Source organism: Trichomycterus rosablanca, chromosome 1, assembly GCF_030014385.1.
Source record: "Trichomycterus rosablanca isolate fTriRos1 chromosome 1, fTriRos1.hap1, whole genome shotgun sequence".
NCBI lineage: Eukaryota > Metazoa > Chordata > Actinopteri > Siluriformes > Trichomycteridae > Trichomycterus > Trichomycterus rosablanca.
In genome coordinates this window covers 11,340,554-11,354,656 of record NC_085988.1, presented here as the reverse complement: position 1 = coordinate 11,354,656, position 14,103 = coordinate 11,340,554, and positions in this window count along the sequence as shown.

Here is a 14,103-nt window from a genome sequence, read left to right as displayed (position 1 = left end):
GGTCTTTGAGAACGGACACCAATGGACGCCAGTTGTTGAAGCAGATCCAGCTGAAGTAGATCCAGGTGAGGAAGCTCCTACCATCAGCTGATCAAAAATAAACCAACATCATCAACCAAAATCAGAAACTACCAAGATTTACACCTTCATCAGGGATTCATAGAACTTCCAGTTAACAAGAACACAAAACCTTGTGTCATCCTTGATGAAAATGTAAGATTAATATCATAACCCGTGTCAAGATGATCTCAGAAAAAAAGGCTGAGAACCGCTTGACTAGAGGTTTAAATTTCCTTGACGACATAGACATTGTGTCACGAGAGACAGTTACAGATTGAGTAGATACACCTCAGGACCGGCTAAACTAGTTTATAAACAAAATACACCTGTTGTCCTGTTGTAAAATACAGAAACCTGACACTGTTAGACCCAGACCAGGGAGTCAAAACACGGGAGTCAAAAAACAAGAGGGGATTCAGTTGTGAAGGAGAAAATAAAATATAAAAAATATATAATCCTAAATCTTTCCATTAGTTATTTAAAACAACTCCATCCACCTTAAAACCTTAGTAAATAACCTCCACCTTAAAATGCACTCCATGTCTTCATCCACCTTAAAATCTCAGTGAATACACTCCACCTTAAAATACACTCCACAACTCCATCCACCTTAAATCCTCAGTAAATAACCTCCACCTTAAAATACACTCCATGTCTCCATCCACCTTAAAATCTCAGCGAATACCCTCCACCTTAAAATACACTCCACAACTCCATCCACCTTAAAACCTCAGTGAATAACCTCCACCTTAAAATACACTCCACGACTCCAAACACCTTAAAACCTCAGTAAATAACCTCCACCTTAAAATACACTCCACGACTCCATCCACCTTAAAACCTCAGTGAATAACCTCCACCTCAAAATACACTCCACAACTCCATCCACCTTAAAACCTCAATAAATAACCTCCACCTTAAAATACACTCCATGACTCCATCCACCTTAAAACCTCAGTAAATAATCTCCACCTTAAAATGCACTCCATGTCTCCATCCACCTTAAAACCTCAGTGAATAACCTCCACCTTAAAATACACTCCACAACTCCATCCACCTTAAAACATCAGTAAACAACCTCCACCTTAAAATGCACTCCATGTCTCCATCCACCTTAAAACCTCAGTGAATAACCTCCACCTTAAAATACACTCCACAACTCCATCCACCTTAAAACATCAGTAAATAACCTCCACCTTAAAATACACTCCACGACTCCATCCACCTTAAAACCTCAGTGAATAACCTCCACCTTAAAATACACTCCACAACTCCATCCACCTTAAAACATCAGTAAACAACCTCCACCTTAAAATACACTCCACGACTTCATCCACCTTAAAACCTCAGTGAATAACCTCCACCTTAAAATACATTCCACGACTTCATCCACCTTAAAACCTCAATAAATTACCTCCACCTTAAAATACACTCCATGACTGTCCACCTTAAAACCTTCATAAATAACTAAAACAGATGGTGAATGAATGAATGACACAAATTCCCACAGACACGCCTTTGAGATGAATTGGATCCTCAACTTCACGACGGCTTAATGATAAGGAACCTTGATTTTGGAATGTGATTCAAACAAGGACTTTCTCGGGTGTCCACATACTTTTGACTGTAAAGTTTGAATCAATCGTCTAAAGAAATGAAACTGGGTGTGACATCACGTCATTACACCGCCGCCACTTTGTGATGGTTGTCTCCAATGCCATCTGTCTCTTGTTGCTTGTGACTCCGCCTAGAGATGATATAATGTGTGCATGAAGTCAAGAATAGCAACGGACATTGAGAAGGATCTAGAACAACAAAACAATCAGCACCATCACCAAGATACGACTGATGAAAGCCCTGGTCTACACTGAGCGAGCGTACGAGACGGCCAGAACAGAAAAGTACCTGTAGTAACTGTTATTAATCAGTAATGGTTACAATTACTAACTGTGAAGTGTCTGTTGTTCCCTGTTTGTTTGTTTATTAGGATTTTAACATCATGTTTTACACTTTGGTTACATTCATGACAGGAACGGTAGTTACTCATTACCCATGATTCATCAGTTCACAAGGTTATATCACACTCAGTCATGGACAATTTGGTATCTCCAATTCACCTCACTTGTACAGTATGTCTTTGGACTGTGGGAGGAAACCGGAGCGCCCGGAGGAAACCCACGCAAACTCCACACAGAAAGGACCCGGACCGCCCCACCTGGGAATCGAACCCAGGACCTTCTTGCCGTGAGGCGACCCACCGAGCCACCGTGCCGCCCCTGTTGCTCACTATGCTTGGTTAAACCAATCTACCCCACCCATCAATGGAAAAGGACAGTTGTAGCCTAGTGGTTAACGTACTTGACTAGTAAACAGAGGGTCACTGGTTCAAGCCCCACCACGGCCAGGTTGCTGCTATTGGGCCCTTGAGCAAGGCCCTTAACCCTCAGTTGCTTGGACAGTACACTGTCACAGTGCTGTAAGTGACTTTGGATAAAGGATGATGTTTAGGTGGTGGTTCTGGTATGAGTACAGCAGGTGCAGCAGTGTTGTTGGGATTTTAAACACCTCACTGTCTCAGTCCAAGGAAGACCAGGACGACCAGGAATTAGCTGGATCACATCTAATGCTGCAAGTGACCTGAGACTGAGGGCATTGGAGAAAACTGACCCATCTGTGAAGCCAACCATCACAAGATTGCATAGTGACATGACATTCGGTCGTGTCACTATGAAGTCGCACCACAACCGCACCCTAACGACACCACGTCACTAATCCAGGCAGGTCACTAATAATTAGGTCATGAGCAATTTATTAGAAACACCTGCCTTGTACGTACTGTAATGGACAATTATTATTTATAAGCCACACCCAACATATAGATGCACTTTGTTGATATACATTGACGGTATGTAAAGTAACGAATAGAAGTGGGCGTGGCGGTGATGGTAAATTGTCAAGGATGTAAAAACAAATTAATTAGCACCACCAGGGTACGACTGATAAAAGCCCTGGTCTGGTCAGTAGCCACACGTGGTTGTGAAGGCTGGACGTTGAGCAAGTGTACGAGACGGCCAGAACAGAAAAAGTCCCCCAAGTCAACCCAATGTACCCCATCCATCAATGGAAAGGGAACCCCTGTAGGACCTCCACTGACCAGATGATGTTTAGGTGGTGGATCTGGTATGAGTACAGCAGGTGCAGCAGTGTTGTTGGGATTTTAAACACCTCACTGTCTCAAATCAAGGACGAACACGAGGAAGACCCGGATCCACCCTCTGACGTACAGCCTGTAGAGAAGAAGATATTAGCACCAGTCAGGGGTCAATAAACCTCCTACAGGAGCTTCTGGTGAACGTCCGGCTGCTCAAACCCAGCCGCGCCACAAGCACACCCTGATGACACCACGTCACTACTCTAATCCAGGCAGGTCACAAGCATTTTATTAGGAACACCTCCATTATAAGACACAGCCACCATGTAGATGCTCTTTGTGAGTATACAACAACTAACTGTAGTGTATTTGTCTCTCTTTGGTTAACCCAATCAAGGGTCATACATTATTTGAAAGGGAACTTCACAGGACGTCCACTGTCCACTGAGTACAGCAGGTGCAGCAGTGTTGTTGGGACTGTAAACACCTCAACAGGCCAGTACGTTTAAACACGGTTTGACAATCCCAACAACACTGCTGCACCTGCTACTCTTATATACACCGATTAGCCATAACATTAAAACCACCTCATTGTTTCTACACTCACTGTCCATTTCATCAGCTCCACTTATCATATAGACGCACTTTGTAGTTCTACAATTACTGACTGTAGTCCATCTGTTTCTCTACATTTTTACCCCCCTTTCATGCTGTTCTTCAATGGTCAGGACCCTCACAGGACCACCACAGAGCAGGTATTATTTGGGTGCTGGATCATTCTCAGCACTGCAGTGACACTGACATGGTGGTGGTGTGTTAGTGTGTGTTGTGCTGGACACAGCAGTGCTGATGGAGTTTTTAAACACCTTACTGTCACTGCTGGACTGGGAATAATCCACCAACCAAAAACATCTAGCCAACAGTGACCACTGATGAAGATCTAGAAGATGACCAACTCAAACAGCAGCAATAGATGAGCGATCGTCTCTGACTTTACATCTACAAGGTGGACCAACTAGGTAGGAGTGTCTAATAGAGTGGACAGTAAGTGGACACAGTATTTAAAAACTCCAGCAGCACTGCTGTGTCTGATCCACTCATACCAGCACAACATACACTAACACACCACCACCATGTCAGTGTCACTGGTGTCAGTGTCAGTGCTGAGAATGATCCACCACCTAAATAATACCTGCTCTGTGGTGGTCCTGACCATTGTAGAACTACAAAGTGCTTCTATATGGTAAGTGAAGCTGATAAAATGGACAGTGAGTGTATATACACAGAACAACACACACCTGTCACTCTTCTGAGAAGGCTTTTATCCAGCGCCTGTCGGAATTTGTACCCATTGAGTAAAAAGAGCTGCTCCTCTTTGATTTTTTATCAAGCGGAGGTTCAGAAAGCCCTCATAAATTATTAAAAGTGTTGAAATTTGTGAATGTTTTTTCAAGTGAAGAAAGTAAACACTCGACGTGCCCGGGCCGCCTAGACACACACTTTAAAACCTTCAGTAAATGTTTGACTTCACCGCTTCTGTTGATTTTTCTCTTTTTCTACGTGAGACACGTCGTGTTCACTGAACAATTACGGCAGGATTTCGTGCTCAGTTTGACCACAATGTAAAAAAAAAAATGCAGTAAAATTTTAGGGTTCTTTCTGTTTCTGTGTGGGTTTCCTCCTACAGTTCAGGTTAATTGGAGTGTGTGTGTGTGTGTATGTGTGTATGTGCTCTGTGATGGACCCATTCCAACCCTGACCAGGATAAAGTGGTGCTAAAACAGACAATGAATGAATGAATGAATGTACAAGCTTTTGTATAAGACCGATTGTACAAGCATTGATACCCGTCACCCATGACACCGTGTCTCTGCGCACCCTCCGGTTCCTCCCTCTCGAGTACATTTTCCTCTCTATAGAAAGCTAGAAGAATGAAACATGTTTGATATAATTGTTGTCTTAATCCTGTTAGCAGTGGGTGCAGCTAAAACATATGAACTCGATCATTAGAAGGGCGTCCACAGACTTTTGGAAAGTGTACTTCAATACCCTGTTTGTTTCGGTGTAAGGACATTCCAGTTCTCTAAAATGATCTAGACTGGTCCTGGTTCGAATATTTGCATGTCCTGTATTCTGAGACAGTTGACCGTTTGTGCTACTTATCCTGCATGGCCATAAGTATGTGGACACCCCTTTGATTACTAAGTAAGTTGGCTAGAGTTCTGTGAACTGGCCTAGCTCCCAAATCTAGTCACGTCCAATCGCAATATTAATTCCGTTGTAAATAAAGTAAATCTGTATAAAATAATAAAGCCAAAAGCATTTAGAAACACATTCAGCTCTTACTGATTTATTTTACGTGTTTATACTTTATATACTGATCAGCCATAACATTAAAACCACCTCCTTGTTTCTACACACACTGTCCATTTTATCAGCTCCACTTACCATATAGAAGCACTTTGTAGTTCTACAATTACTGACTGTAGTCCATCTGGTTCTCTGCATGCTTTGTTGGCCCCCTTTCACCCTGTTCTTCAATGGTCAGGACCCCCACAGAGCAGGTATTATTTAGGTGGTGGATCATTCTCAGCGCTGCTGGAGTTTTTAAATACCGTGTCCACTCACTGTCCACTCTATTAGACGCTCCTACCTAGTTGGTCCACCTTGTAGATGTAAAGTCAGAGAGGATCGCTCATCTATTGCTGCTGTTTGAGTCGGTCATCTTCTAGACCTTCATCAGTGGTCACAAGACGCTGCGCACAGGACGCTGTTGGCTGGATATTTTTGATTGGTGGACTATTCTCAGTCCAGCAGTGACAGTGAGGTGTTTAAAAACTCCAGCAGTGCTGCTGTGTCTGATCCACTCATACCAGCACAACACACACTAACACACCACCACCATGTCAGTGTCACTGCAGTGCTGAGAATCATCCACCACCTCAATAATACCTGCTCTGTGGTGGTCCTGTGGGGGTCCTGACCATTGAAGAACAGTATGAAAAAGGTCTAACAATAGACTACAGTCAGTAATTGTAGAACTACAAAGTGCTTCTATATGGTAAGTGAAGCTGATAAAATAGACAGTGAGAAACAAGGAGGTGGTTTTAATGTTATGGCTAATCAGATGTTCACCTTACAATAATAAAACAAATTAAAATACGTCATCCGTCTAAAAGTAAAACTGGTACATAAAACACCACTGAGAACAAGCTCTCCCTGTCGCCCCACCCAGGCACCAACACGAGCCCTGAATAAAAACGCAGGGTTGTTTATCGAGCCTGAAGCAACAACAGCACCGGAGATGGGCTCTGTGACACATGATCTCCACACTGGTGGACACTGGGCTGGAAACTGGTTTTGACTTTTGACTGGTCGACTAATTTCCTTCATATCAGCGAGAAAAAAAAGGCATCACACAGCACTTTTCCAGAACAGCAATGCTTTGGGTAAACACAGCCTAACATCTGTTGTTATTTACTACTGAGACAGAACAGGGTGCGATCAGATACTTTAGCCCAGCCATGCTGATCTCCCATTTATTCACTCTTTCATCTCCTGTAAACACAATAACACAGTCACTCATTCATTCACAATAACAGTCACTTATTCATCTCCTGTAATATAAAATAACACAGTCACTCATTCATCTCCTGTAATACACAATAACACAGTCACTTATTTATCTCCTGTAATATACAATAACACAGTCACTCATTCATCTCATGTAATACACAATAACACAGTCACTCATTCATCTCATGTAATACACAATAACAGTCACTCATTCATTCACAATAACACAGTCACTCATTCATCTCATGTAATACACAATAACACAGTCACTCATTCATCTCATGTAATACACAATAACACAGTCACTCATTCATTCACAATAACACAGTCACTCATTCATCTCATGTAATACACAATAACACAGTCACTCATTCATCTCATGTAATACACAATAACACAGTCACTCATTCATCTCATGTAATACACAATAACACAGTCACTCATTCATCTCATGTAATACACAATAACACAGTCACTCATTCATCTCATGTAATACACAATAACACAGTCACTCATTCATTCACAATAACACAGTCACTCATTCATCTCATGTAATACACAATAACACAGTCACTCATTCATCTCATGTAATACACAATAACACAGTCACTCATTCATCTCATGTAATACACAATAACAGTCACTCATTCATCTCATGTAATACACAATAACACAGTCACTCATTCATCTCATGTAATACACAATAACACAGTCACTCATTCATCTCATGTAATACACAATAACACAGTCACTCATTCATTCACAATAACACAGTCACTCATTCATCTCATGTAATACACAATAACACAGTCACTCATTCATCTCATGTAATACACAATAACACAGTCACTCATTCATCTCATGTAATACACAATAACACAGTCACTCATTCATCTCATGTAATACACAATAACACAGTCACTCATTCATCTCATGTAATACACAATAACACAGTCACTCATTCATTCACAATAACACAGTCACTCATTCATCTCATGTAATACACAATAACACAGTCACTCATTCATCTCATGTAATACACAATAACACAATCACTCATTCATCTCATGTAATACACAATAACACAGTCACTCATTCATCTCATGTAATACACAATAACACAGTCACTCATTCATCTCATGTAATACACAATAACACAGTCACTCATTCATCTCATGTAATACACAATAACACAGTCACTCATTCATCTCATGTAATACACAATAACACAGTCACTCATTCATCTCATGTAATACACAATAACAGTCACTCATTCATTCACAATAACACAGTCACTCATTCATCTCATGTAATACACAATAACACAGTCACTCATTCATCTCATGTAATACACAATAACACAGTCACTCATTCATTCACAATAACACAGTCACTCATTCATCTCATGTAATACACAATAACACAGTCACTCATTCATCTCATGTAATACACAATAACACAGTCACTCATTCATCTCATGTAATACACAATAACACAGTCACTCATTCATCTCATGTAATACACAATAACACAGTCACTCATTCATTCACAATAACACAGTCACTCATTCATCTCATGTAATACACAATAACACAGTCACTCATTCATCTCATGTAATACACAATAACACAGTCACTCATTCATCTCATGTAATACACAATAACAGTCACTCATTCATCTCATGTAATACACAATAACACAGTCACTCATTCATCTCATGTAATACACAATAACACAGTCACTCATTCATCTCATGTAATACACAATAACACAGTCACTCATTCATCTCATGTAATACACAATAACACAGTCACTCATTCATCTCATGTAATACACAATAACAGTCACTCATTCATTCACAATAACACAGTCACTCATTCATCTCATGTAATACACAATAACACAGTCACTCATTCATCTCATGTAATACACAATAACACAGTCACTCATTCATTCACAATAACACAGTCACTCATTCATCTCATGTAATACACAATAACACAGTCACTCATTCATCTCATGTAATACACAATAACACAGTCACTCATTCATCTCATGTAATACACAATAACACAGTCACTCATTCATTCACAATAACACAGTCACTCATTCTTCTCCTGTAATCCACAATAAGACAGTCACTTGTTTTGTACACGAGCGCATAAACACCGTTTTTCTTTAGAATTACAGCCGGTTTTGTCGGAAACAAAGCGTGTTTGTGTTTGTTTGTTTTTGTAGTTCAGCGCTTAAAAACCTTTGTTTTGTGGAGAGTTAAAACCGTTTTCTGTTCGTAGGAAGCGCGTTCTGTTTATTTATTTTGTACACCAGGGCATAAACACCGTTTTCCTTTAGAATTACAGCCGGTTTGTCCAAACAAAGCGCGTTTGTGTTGTTTGGTTGTTGGTTTTTATATTCCAGCTCATCATCGCCTGTTTCGACCGGAATTAAAGCCGTTTTTCTGTGACTACCAGCAGAAGCGCCGGTGAAACCAACATAAACCTCAACTTCAACTCATCCTCTAAAGCTAAGCCTGACAGAGAAGATCTCAGTGTTAGAAGGGCGCATTCGGGCGTTAGAACAGACTACTACTAGTGAGGGCTTAGATACAGCTGTAGCAGTCCCGAATGCCAGCAGTTCAGTTGTAGAACCCCAGACTCCGGCATTAGAGCCCTCACAGCGGGGCGTCTCGGCGACATAGTCGTAGGGCAAAGCACCGACCATCTCAGTTGCACGTGTCCAACAGGTTTTCCCCACTCAGTGACCCACCCGCTGAGAAGCCTGTTAATGTAAGTGCTCTGGTTATAGGAGATTCTCAGCTCCGACACGTGCGTATTGCAACCCCCATAGAGACACCAGCAACCATAGTCACTTGTATTCCGGGGGCCAGGGCGCCTGACATCAGAGCAAACCTGAAAGTGCTGGCTAATGCTAATTGTAGATTTTCTAAGATTGTTATCCACGTCGGCACTAATGATGTTCGTTTACGGCAGTCTGAGGTTACTAAGTGTAATGTTATAGAGGTGTGTGAGTTAGCTAGGTCGATGTCTGAGGCAGTAGTGTGCTCTGGCCCCTTACCGATTCGACCCAGTGGCGAAACCTACAGCAGGTTGTTGTCGCTGAACCGCTGGATGTCTAAATGGTGCTCAGAAAACTGCATTGATTTTGTAGATAACTGGTCCACCTTTGAGGGAAGGCCTGGTCTTTTGAAGCGATATGGTGTCCACCCCACGTGGGAGGGTGCTGCTCACATTTCTTGCAGCATAGGTGACAGGCATTACCACCGCGTTAGTGTAGCGGTAGATAGTGGTAAGTGACTATCCAGAGCCAAGACCAGGCAGCAGACAAACAGGCCTAACCAACTGTCTGCGAGTTGCCATCGGACGTCACCCGGAATCCTTAGGTCACAAACCATTGAGACTGTGTCTGTTTACCGTGGCAGGTGTAAGCCAAAATTAAATAAAACAGTATGTCATAATAACTTAATTAAAATTAATCTAAATGAGCATCATGAAAACCCTAGTAAGGCTAAACTAAAGTTAGGACTTCTAAACATCAGGTCACTTGCATGCAAAACAGTAATTGTAAATGAAATAATTACAGATAATTGTCTTAGTGCACCTTGTTTAACCGAGACCTGGGCTAGACCTGATGAGTATCTAGGTTTAAATGAAGCATCTCCTCTGGGTTACAGTTATGAACATAAGCCACGTCTTAGTGGTCGTGGTGGAGGAATAGCCACAATTTATGATAAAGACATAGGTCTTACTGTAAAATCATCTCCCATAACAAACTCGTTTGAGGTTCTTATCTCTGACATAACCAATAAAGGTTCATCTGATAAAACTAGTATGTTTAAACTGGTTACTGTTTATCGACCCCCTGGTCCTTACTCAGAATTTCTTAACGAATTTGCCGATTTTCTTTCTAAATTAGTTTTATCAACTAAAAAAGCTTTAATTGTTGGTGACTTTAATATTCATTATGAGGATAAGTGTAATCCACTCAAAATTGCGTTTGATTCTATTTTAGAATCCTTAGGCATCACCCAAAATGTAACAGGACCCACTCACCGCTGTAAACATACCTTAGATTTAATACTTACTTATGGTATGAACATAGACAACCTGGTAATCGTACCACAGAATGACTTAATTTCTGATCACTCCCTACTAATTAATGAAGTGTACCTGTCCAATAATATACAGCAACCAAATCGTTTTAAATGTAAGCGCACTATTACATCTGCAACTGCAGCAGCGTTCATAAACTGCCTACCAGAATTACCAAATATATCAGCATCAGAAACTAAAGAACTAGATCAGGCAACTCAAAATCTAGAGACCGTATTACGCACAACCTTAGATAACGTAGCCCCACTCAAAACTAAACTGATTAGGGAGAAAAAACTTGCTCCATGGTACAATGACCACACATGCGCACTTAAACAAGAAGCACGGAAATTAGAACGCAAGTGGCGTCACACTACACTGGAGGTGTATAAGATTGCTTGGAAAGATGCTCTAACAGTATAAACATGCACTTATAAAAGCTAAATCTTTATATTATTCGTCCCTAATAGAGAAAAATAAAAACAATCCTAGATTCCTCTTTGAGACAGTGTCCAAATTAACTAAAAACGTCAATGAAACTGAATCTAATATACCGCCTGATTGTACCAGCGATGATTTTTTAAAATTCTTTAATGACAAGATAGAAAAAATACGACTTCAGAGTCAAAGTGTGTCACTTGCCAATGTTAAGTATGGACTCACTCCGAGCAGCATTGGTGAGAATAGTAATGAGTTAATCCAACTAAATTCCTTTAATCCAATCTCCCAAAATGAACTAACTGTGTTGATTAAATCATCGAAGTCATCATCGTGTATACTCGATCCTGTTCCAACTCGTTTACTTAAAGATTTATTCCCAGCTATTGTAGAGCCCCTGCTTACATTAATCAATGCATCCCTTAGCCTTGGGTACGTACCTAAATTGTTTAAAGTGCCGTTATTAAACCCCTGATTAAAAAACCTAATCTTGATCCACATGTACTAGCTAATTATAGGCCAATTTCAAACCTTCCTTTTGTCTCTAAAATATTACAAAAAGTCGTTTCCAAACAATTATGTTCTTATTTGAATGAAAATTGTATTCATGAAAAATTTCAATCAGGATTTAGACCCAATCATAGTACTGAAACCGCATTAATTAGAGTAGTTAACGAGTTGTTAGTGTCTTCTGATAATGGATGTGTCTCTTTTCTTGTTCTATTAGATCTTAGTGCAGCGTTTGATACGGTCGATCAGAACATTTTACTGGAGAGGCTAGAAAATACAGTAGGTGTTAAAGGACTCGCACTCTCTTGGTTTCAATAATATCTGACTGACCGCTCGCAATTTGTTTATGTAAATAATAAATGCTCGGAAACTACAAAAGTAAAGTGTGGTGTTCCACAGGGGTCGGTACTGGGACCACTATTATTTACACTCTATATGCTTCCACTAGGTGAAATTATTCATAAACATGGCATAAAATTTCACTGCTATGCAGATGACACACAGCTGTATACATCAGCCAAACCAAATGATACTGACACAATCAGTAAGATAGAAGATTGTGTAAACGACATAAAAAACTGGATGTCGTGTAATTTTCTTTTACTTAATTCAGATAAAACTGAGGTTTTACTTGTTGGCTCTAAAGCTGTAAGAGAAAAGTTGTCTAACCTGGTGCTAAACCTAAACACTTTCTCTGTTACTCCCAGCCCAGATGTAAAAAACTTGGGTGTCACAATAGATTCAGATCTTTCCTTTGATACACACATTAATAATATTACTAGAGTTGCTTTCTATCATTTGTGTAATATCTCTAAAATAAGAAATATACTATCTGTTAATGACGCCGAAAAACTGATCCATGCATTTATAACTTCTCGGTTAGATTATTGTAATGCTCTTCTAACTGGATGCTCTGGTAGATCCATACACAAACTCCAGTTAGTTCAAAATGCAGCAGCTCGAGTGCTAACTAGAACTAAAAAATTTGATCATATTAGTCCTGTTCTATCATCTCTACACTGGCTGCCAGTTAAATTCCGCATTGATTACAAAATACTTTTACTAACCTATAAAGCGCTACATGGTCTGGCTCCACAGTATCTGAGTGAACTTATTAATCACTACAACCCAGCGCGTCCACTTCGTTCACAAGATGCAGGGTTACTTATAGTTCCTAAAATTAAAAAGACCACAGCTGGTGGAAGAGCATTTTCTTACAAAGCTCCACAACTTTGGAATACTCTTCCTGCCTCTGTTCGGGATTCGGACACAGTCTTAATGTTTAAGTCTAGACTGAAAACATATTTATTTTCTCAGGCTTTTGATTAAAATAGACAAAGGAGCAGAGCTTGGGGGTTCTTGGTCATAGAAACTTGTGGTGATCAGGGATGTTGGGTTGCTGTCGTTCTGCCTCTCTTATCCGATCACTCAGGTTTGATGACGGTGGGGAGATGGGCGCTGATGTCCTGTGAAAGCCTTCATGACCTTGTTACCTGCTTGCTCTCCCTTTTAGTTATGCTGTAATATTTAGGGCTGCCGGAGTCTAAAACTCTCTGTAAAACTGTTTTACTCAACTAGCATTGTGCATTATTAACTACATTCTTTGTTGTTTTACTCCAAATAACACAGTCACTCATGTAATATAAATAATCTCCTGTAATACACAACGACATGTTATTAAAGGTTATGGGAAACATGATGACCTAGATAAAAACACACATATAGTCCATATAACCATGCAAACAATAACAAAAGAAAAAGCTCAAACCCTGGTCGCTGGAGCAGTGCTGCTGCAACACTGTGAACCCTTTTCACAAAGATCTTAAGCATCTTAAATTCCTAGACACATGGACTCCATTCAGCAGATGCTTTTATCCAAAGTAACTTTAACAGTGGAACTCGACAGTTGAACCTTCTGATTATGAATCCAGTATCACTGAACTCCCACTGCCCTAAACTAAGCTCTGATTCCACTGGAATCTTCTCAATCAGAAGAGCATTTGTGAGGTCAGGCATTAATGCTGGCCGAGGCCTGGCTCACAGTCAACGTTCCAATGCATTCCAAAAGGTGTTCAGTATACAGACAAAAGTATTGGGACACCTGAGTATGAGCTGGTTGGACTTCTTGTTCCAAAACAGAGTGTGTTTATATTTCCTTTGTAGCTTTAATATCAGTCACTCTTCTGAGTAGCCTTTCTATAAGACTTTGGACTTTGTGTCTGTGGGAATTTGTGCCCATTCAGTTAACAGACTCAGTCA